The sequence below is a fragment of the Pinus tabuliformis genome, chromosome Q (assembly GCF_031772625.1).
Source record: "Pinus tabuliformis cultivar Carrire ecotype Pingquan chromosome Q, CPIR1, whole genome shotgun sequence".
NCBI classification, from domain to species: Eukaryota; Viridiplantae; Streptophyta; class Pinopsida; order Pinales; family Pinaceae; genus Pinus; species Pinus tabuliformis.
Window position 1 is genome coordinate 736,476,440 of NC_142296.1, and position 9,687 is coordinate 736,486,126.

Sequence of the window (9,687 nt, forward strand, 5' to 3'; positions counted from 1 at the left end):
ATCTTCCTCAAGTTATCGAGGCTAATCATACTTAATCCAATCTCTAAATACTAATGGAAACCCACTAACAAATCTCTGAAATTTAGCCTTCTCATCAATAAGATATGGTACATACCTCAATAGTTCTAGAAACTTAGTCGTGTACTCTTCGTCTGTCATTGATCCCATCTTTAACTCATAGAATTATTTAGCCTTATTGTCGTAGTACCTTTCTAACAAGTACTTCTTCTTGAAAAACCTCTCGAACTCCTGCCAACTCAAGTCATATGTCGTAATGTCTCTAACCCACTTAACATCTTCCCACCAAATGTTTGCTTTACGTTTCAAGCTGAAGATAGCTATTCTAGCCTTCATGTTATCTGTGTACTCATCCAACTCAAAGAATTTGTTCATCCCAAGTATCCAAGTCTCTGCATCTTTCGACTTCTTCACATCACCATCAAAAGTAGGTGGTTTTTCTTTTTTGAATTCATCCGGTAAGTATCCCCTATCATTACTCCTATAAGGATGATAGCGTCGACGATCATGATGTATATCATAAGAAAAACTAGAAGAATACATGTACACATCGTCCCTCCTTTCCAGAGTGTCCAACAACCTGCCATCTCTCACTGTGTTAGATATATCCGACCTGTGTCTACCAGGAGATCTACTGACATATGCTCCATCAGTCCCTTCCTCATGTGAATGGCTGATCCGAAGAAGACCTTGTCATTATAGTTCTGATAAACTCTGAAGAAGTATAGAATTGACCTCTTCTTGCTTCTCTTGTTCCTGCATGATCCAATCATTATCTGACTTACAACTCCTTATCTCTTCCTTCAATATTCTCAATGTATGACCCAAATTAGAAGTATGCCACACACCATGATGCTCATTTTATGCATAGGGAGATTCTACGTAATCTACCACCTTGCTAGCCATTTGATATTTCTCTTCCTGAGGGTTGAGGGATACATCAATGGAAAGTTTCTTGCTTCCAATGATAGGTTGACATCACTAGCCTTCAACCCAAAGAGTTTATATGGTTTTTGACATCAAAACATCCATTCACACCATGTAGAATGTACTTCAGTACCTTGAGGATCATTATCATTATCGGTGATTTCTCTCGCGTTTGTTAATGGCTTACATCATTGGCTAGTAATTAGAGGGTGTCTTCCCATGTTCGGCTTTAGATCACATATTCACATGGCTAGACTTGTACTTAAGTGAATGATTGAACGAGATAGAAGACGCTAGATCTCGTTTCATCCATTCGGACTCCAATTTTAGGAAAGTACCAAATCATTAGTACAATGGCTTTACACTGATGTTCATTCCACCATGGGTCTATATCTGTAGATGACTATCTATGTACATGTGATGAAAAGTTTATATGTTGAACATGGGTATGCCTTCCCTCGGCAATTAATGAAAAATTCAAAATATCATGATATTATGTATTATAATTAATGCAGGTCACCATTCGCTTCGAAACCTCCGCATCACATCGTAAAGCATATCACTCAACATTATCATTTTTGACTTCATGCTTTATAGGGTATTTGTTATAGATCCATTTTGGCACATCACTCCCAACATTCAAATCAGTACTATTAGGGCTCATCAAACCCTAATCTAGTTGCTAAATGCCCTAAAAAAGTCATCACTTTGCATGCCTCGTTCCCTGAATGTTTCATGGCCTGAAGCCCTCTAGAAATGCCTCCTTGAGGGACCAACGCAGCCTTGGTTAGGGGTAAATGCACTTCAGTGCAGGTAGACCCATGTCAGGGTGCGTTTCAATACACTTAGGCCCACTTTGACCTGCGCTAGGCAAGATTGAGAAAAATCTTCATAGGGTTATGCTTCTGGAGCCTTATAGAAGATTACCACACTTATCATATCCTATGAGCTCAAAATTGGATCGGGAATGAGTTAAGTAACCTCCTATCCTCTCATCCATTCCTCCATGGAAACTAACTCTACTTTTGGAAGGTCATTCAATACCCTCATTTATGACCACACCTCATCCATTTTCCTATAAATTGAGCACTCAACTAAGTGATCAGGGGCTGTACTATGAGAATTTGTAAGGACATACTCTTGGTGTGAGGTTTGAGATTGTAAGCGAGTATTTTTATGCTGATGGAGCGTTGTGCTTTTTGATGTGATGTTGGATGGAACTCAAGCTGGAGGAGTGACATTGGATCGGACTTCATGGTTGTAACTCTTCCTTATACTTAATAAAGTTGTTTACACCTTTTCCCATATTGTTGTCTTTATGTATGATGATTATATGTGTAAATTATTTTGATTCCATTTGCTTATAGTAGATAGATCTCTTGCTTTGATTGGTTTTTGTCCTATGTTTATGATTGCAGGTACTTGTCGAGCGGATTAAGTTCAAGAAGGAGCGACGGGAACCATACAAAGGAGACAAAGGGAAAGAGAAAGATAGCAAGTAGGTCCCTTGTCTTATTTATCTTCTATAGAGGATAAACACTTTAAATCTGTTGTTCTAGGTGTAGCTACCCACCTAGGAAAATTGTATTTATCCATAGATGCAAAATTCCACATAATAGGTCTAGAGACAAGTCATGAAAAGGTGGTGTTGACGGTGCTAGACCCGCCAACATGTCAGGGGATCTCCTTGGTAGGAATTCCCAACTAGACCTCAGACTATTTGGTGTAGGAGTCCCAATAGTGGGTCGTGCAGTATCGCCTTGACTGCGGTTTTGCACAGAGGCAAGTAAGATGTCCTTGTTGGTAGCAAGGGTGTGATAGCTGCAACAAGCCAAGGAAGGTGTATGAATGGTTCTAACACATAGAGGGTGTTGTGAATGTTCCCCTTGGAAACCTGTGATTGCACAGAGTTAAGAAGGGAACACACAAGTAAAGATGCACCACAACATGGAAGGCAAGTTAGCTAGAAATCCAAAGTGATGGTTAAACCAACAACGCATTTCAGAAAGATTCATATATACATATACAGAAATAGCTACACATGCATGTGTAAGAAAACATATACATATATCATTTAGAGTACTCAAGATAACTGAAATAAAATACAACATATGCATGAAATGTGATGCCTCTATTATATTAAGAAGTGTAAGTTCCAATCATACAATACAACCATGACCAACCACTAGTTCCGACAGTGAAACATTATAGTCACTGCCACCTGCTCCTCCAAAGAGATATACTAGCTCTGCGCAGTGGAGAAGCCAAGGCTCATTACAATACTGTCCAAGCTTTCTCTAAGCTACTTGTTGGGCCTAAGAATTATCCTTAAAATACATCCAATGTCACTCCATTCAAACATTTTCTCACCTCTATTCTACCACCATGTCATCACATTAGCTTCACTTTCATCATTATATGGGTTGTCCTTGCGTTTTCCAAAACATTATTAATTCTCAGTATTTTTAAGTGAATTTGTAGTTAAAATTTAGAAAATAATCTCCATATACTTATACCTAACAATTAGAATGAGTTTGTTGACATGTGTAGGTACAAAGGAAGCTTCCAAGGAATCTTTATGTGGCACTCTATGTTCAAATTCGAATTTGAGGAGATCATGGACCTCATGGAGAAAATCATGGACCTCATGGAGGAGATCATGGAGGATAGGGTTATGTGTCACCATTGGTTGAGAAATATGTGGATTTGAAGATGGAATAGTGGATCCACATTTATGAGTTTGTTATCATAGCTTTTGTATAAATAGAAGTGTTGTCTCCTTCATTTGTAACTTTGGAATTTAGAATTTAGAAGTTAGAATTTAGAATTTAGAACCTTAGGATCTTATAAGTTGTAATGAGAAGTTAGAATTTGGAATCATTGTAATGGAGATTTTAGAGCCTCTTTGGATGTAGAACTTGTAATTGCAATTTGCAATTGATGATAAATAAAATGGAGCTTCTTTGATCTTCTACATTTGACTTCTCTTTTGATGTGCTTGTGAATCCTTGGAAGGGCACCCATTGTTTAGCAAGTAATCTTTTGTTTTGGTAAGATTTCATTTTATGTTTGTTTTTAAATTTCATTAGGTTCATATGTTTGAAATAGTAACGAATGACCTTTCATAAGAAAGTATTAATGTTTCTTTCAATGAATCTAATTTGTTATTTAATGTTTGATTTCATTAGTTTAAATAGTTTGTTGAATAAGATGATTATAAATATTAATGAACAGTCTCCTGTAAGGGAGCTTTAATATTTCTTACACTTGTCACAATGTCTTTATATTTCATTTTTTTAAATGAATAAATAGGTGTTGGAGATCCCAATGAAAGACCTCCTGTAAGGGAGTTTTGGAATTTCTTCACCTAGCTTAGTTTAGTTTTTCTCTAAGTCCATATATATTGGATGATCCTTGAAGTTTACTTACCTGGATTGATAGTAAATGAAATTCTAATTTGCATCTACATTTTATAACCAAAAATACTCCTATTGGAAGCTTGGTTGACCAAAAGCCTATACAATAAGTTATGATGGACTATTTATAGCAAAGGGTGGAATGACCCCTTGACATTCCCCTTTTGGACCATTCATCTATCCTCATGACTCTTCAACTACTCTATGACTGTTAAATTCAACTATCGACACTTGAACTTCCACTTGAAAAGACGTTACATTACAATGCACATGTGCCCATGTGAGACAAAATGGCTTGAGAAAGCCATGCAAGCCATCACTGGCACTAGGACCATTGTGGTGAGACCAACTCTTTGACATCCTTGTGATGGTAGAAGGTGGTGAGTTGATGCCAATCTTGGTCATCCATGATGGTGTATGTGTGCTGAATGGTGACATCTTGCCGAAGCGAACTCTTGCCTTCATTGTATCCCGTTTCACTGCTATGGATCCTCTGTCCAACTCACCTAATAGCATGTGCAAGGTCCTCCTAGATGTGACTGGACTGGCAACATGTTGATGCATAGTGTCTACGCTGCTCTCCAAGAACTTGTTGGTGGCCGTGCACATCAACTTGTTAAAATACATGTTCAACTCTAGTTGGACTTTCTTCTTGTCTTCACCTCGGTGAGTGTGCACAATGACATGCATGATACTAAATTCCCTTGCATGTGATCAATAACATTGCTCACCTTGTCTGCTTTGTGCTAGCTACTAGGATGGATCTATAACTTGTACCGGTTCAGTTTCATCTGTCTGTTCATGTTGCACCCCCTGCTTCACCTATTCCTACTGCAATTCATTCCCTCATCTATGCAACTCCTGTTCTTCCTTGAGTTGTTTCTTCAGCACACGCAACTCCTTCTCTGTTCCATTATCTACCTTCATGTGATCTTCATGTCATGTCGTAACCTCATAGCCTCAATCTCTAAAGTTTCTTTCATCACAAGTGGATTTGCTTGAGCTTGCAACTTTTTTCTACCTCTGTGTTGTCAACAACCTTCCTTTCATTCATTGTGTACAGGTGTGTTGCCTTCAACTACTGTTGATGGTGCTGCTTGTTGTATTGTTGTTGCCATATTATCTTGATGTCCTGGTCTACGAACAACTTGATGTCTTCATAGGTAGGCGAGATCATAGACACTTGCTTGGCTGCAAACCCCGTTGGGCTCTCAACAGTTTCCTTTGACTCTTCTTAGTTGAAAGCCAAAAAAAATTGAGGAATGACTTGCAACACACCTGCGTGATTGATTGTGAAGGTTGCGCAATTTCTACTCGGAGGTCGGGAGGCTGACTGCCAAAACTACACAAGGCATAGTTCGGGTTGTCTGGAGGCTGAATTACTATTGGAACTACACAATACATAGTCTAGCCTAGCCTGTTGAGGACTAAAACTACGTAATGCACAATTTTAATCAGCAATGACATGCAACCAATGAACTGCATTGCGCAGTTTCTGGGGACAACAGGACACTTCCTCCAAGAATTTTGCAATGCAAGTCTAGAGGTCAGTGTTTGGCCAGACTTGCACAATTTTTGAAGGTATGGTAGAGCCTTCGCTTCCATAAATGCACAGTGCTAGTCGGCCAGGGCATGGTCCGGGCCAAGACAACCTAGATCGGCCGATGGGCGACTGAAAACATGAGAAGTTTGGATGCATGGTGAGATGAGTGTAAACAATAGTGAATGATCATTCATGCAAATATCAAGTGCAGGATTCAAAAAATAGGAAATCATGCATGTGTGTGAAGCGAGTCACTGCAACGATGACCGTTTGTGCAAAACAGTGTCATGCATGTGAAAATAGTGAGATGTGAACGAAAACTGAAACAATGCTTCTACAAGCTAACATACATCAAAATGACAGTAAGAACTCACTGAAATCAAGCAAACAACACTCACACAAAGCGAAACAAAAAAAGCGACAGAAATGCAACGCAAGACATGAAAAGCGAGCTTACCCCAAAACAAATCAGCTGAATGTGCTAACGACTCCTAGATGCAATGTGGGATGTCAGAGCTGAAAGGTCGATGTGAGGAATGAGATCTGTAGGATCCAGATCATGAGTTTCAATAAAATCAAGGTTGTGATGCGCATGCCACAAATCTAGGAAAAACAACACTTAGCGAGAGGTTTCTGAAATGATCCTTTCATGTAACCTCCATATGCTAAAAATAGATCCCTGAATCAAGGGATTCCTTTGCATGCTACCTTGGAAGAAGCAGTCCATGCATGCAAATTAGTTTTTCTCGGTCCGAGAGGGAACTAGTCAACCTAAAGGCACATATAACAACCTGCTTGAATGATCAGAAAATTTGCGCATTTCTAGGAGGGAGCCAGGCTAGCTGCCCAGAGGGATTGCGCAAGTTTTGGGCTGAGAAACTGACTGCTGCCCAGAATTGTTCAATTTCTGGTTGAGCAATCCTACTGGGACAGTTGCAATTTTTCTAGTGAAGCTTAACAGGCAGAATTGCACAATTCTGGAGACTAGCAAGCTGCCCATCAGGGTTGAGAAATTTCTGGAGGGAAGGTTGGCTCCCCTCCATAATTGCACAATTTTTGTCGAGATTTTCACAACATACAACTAGAAAAAGTCTGGAGAAACAACCTGTGAGGGGAATGCAACAAGCTATCATGCACAGGTTGGAAATATGCTAGAAAAAAATGAAGCTCTTGTACCTGATAGTGCAAGACGTGCTGCCGAGGATGATTAGTAGGGAGGCTGCAAAACAAATTCAAGGCAAAATTTTGGACGATGGTTGTAGCCGCTACAACACTTGGCGACACATTGGTAGAACTCTAGCTCTTTGAATGGACCTTGTTCGTGAAAAGCAAGTCTAACAACTCCGAAATTATTTTTCATTTCTTTGTTCGTCTTATTTTCCACACTTTCTTGATTTTAAGATGTAGCATCTTCCAAGCCCTTGGTCGATTGACACACATTCCAAGCCAAGCGAACATAGTTTCTTCGATTGGTGATGAGGGGTATATTGCTGCACAAACAATATAGTCGTTGGAGTTTTATTTTCATCTCTGGTGTTGCTCCACTGCTAGCAGGCCTGGATAGTACCCCGATGGAGTCACACAGGATCACAAGCATTTCTTTGCTACCAATGAGCCTAGTCAGTACCCCGATGGAGTTACTTGCATCACCTATCTATGTAGGAAGTCTTTCTCTTCTTTTGCCTTATTCATTTTTCATATTTTTTTGAAATTTTTCACTTTTTCATTTTTCCATTTTTCATTTTCATAATTGTGCATAACAATTATTCATTTCAGAGGCAGAAGAGAGATCCAAACTTATTGATAGAAGAAGAGGTTTTTCCTTTAGAGAAGTAGTTTATGTATACCTCTGGCATGCTTGTTAAGATTTTCCCCCTCACCTTACTCTACTTGATTGAGCTAACAAGGATTAAACCAAAAACAACCAAATAGAGTAGATGATACTAGTTATCATGCAAGCATTGTGTTTTCACCAAGGTTCACTTCGAATAGTACGTATTTTCCATTGATATATCATGGATTAAAGACAACAAGTTCTTACATAGGAGAGCGGACAATAGATACCCAAATGTTGATAGTTGTACAAGTCCTCTTGTACTTTACCCATCTTGCTTCAAGAGTCGCACACAGTCCACACGAAACAAACCTACAAAAAGTAACAAGCAAACAAACCAAAAATAAAAGAAAGAAGTAGAAAATGTGAAAGCAAAGCAAGTAAGAAAACAAGCAAGCAACCAAACAAACACACAAAGAAAGAAGCAAACATGCATGCAAGAAAACAACTCAAAAGAAAACACTACTCCTACTCCTAAGCTAATAGTGCATGGGCTTGATCACATGAAGTGATATTTCCAATGCAGCCATCGACGCATTGGTCAACCCATGTTGGTGAAGGCATGGTTCATGAACAAGATATCTATGCGAACTAGAAAACAAGAAAGATATAACAATGAAGACAAACACACTTCGATTTTACAAGCGTCCACAAAACAAAAATGAGTGAAATCGCATGACATGCACTCTGCGAACTTACCATGGCATTGTGCTACACTACGTGCAGATGTCAAGTATATGCATTCTCTTGACTATGACTGGCAAGAGAACATGAGAAAGGTAGACCAGTTACATTGTGCACGTGTGCTTGCTGTGTAATATTCCTCCAACGCATGAGTGATGGGATTGTGTATTTTAAGTGGAGGAAGTGAAATCTGAGTGTTAGATTGATATTGAATGCAAAGAAGAGATTGATGAGGAGCTTTGTGTGTTTCAACAATTTCCTGACAGAAGTGAAACCAACCTTAGGACAGCGAGGGCCTTATATAACCATCAACTCAGGCTGAAGTGCCTCGATAGTCTAGAGGGTTTCGAATTTGTCGACAAATAGATCATTGTAGACCAGTGTGTTAGACATATTCAATCAACACCGTGATTAGATGAAGAAGTGGAGATATCACAACAACCAAGATAAAAAAAAATTAGGATGTTTGTCGGCATCCTCATGATTTGATGAGTCATACAGAGGGGTAGATGAGAATCAAGGAAATTCACCCTCCGTGTTTTAAGAAATGACAGATGATAGATTGGATAGATTTTTGGAGGAAGATGTGTCCTCTCCACAATGTAATGACATACTGACATCTAACGTGTCCTGCGAATGATTGGAAGTAGAAACATCCAGAAATGAGTTTTCACAGGGGAAATCAATAGTGGCAGAATCACAACGGATGTCAAGATAGAGTGGGTGAGGCGTGGATGGAAGGGAGTCATCCTTCACCGTGGGTTCTTCTTTATATTCTCGCACACACTCATCATGAATGATGGTGCATGTTGGTTTCAAAACAACAACGCTGACAACAACTTGATCCTCATTCACAGTAGGTGAGGAGTCTAGAATGGAAGGACACAAGATAGTACAATCTGGAGGATCAACATAATGCGGGGATGGAGGTTGAGGGAACGAATCACATGAGAACCAACAAGCTTGCAAGCCAAATATATGCAAATATCAAGAACAGGTGGGGTGGTAGGATGTGACAGTTCAAGAGATGTGTGTGCATAATTTCCCACATCACTCTACGATGGTGGAGTTTTTTGATAAGGTGAAACCAGAAAACCACTTGTGACAGCAATAGTGCCTACCTGTGATTGTGCAGCTCCATCACCGAAGCGTGTTGACCAAGATCCGAATGATTTCAAGAATTTGGGATTTTTGGATATATAAAGAAGATACTCAAATATTCCATTGAGAAATTCCCAATCAATTTCTTCTTCGGGAAATCTGTA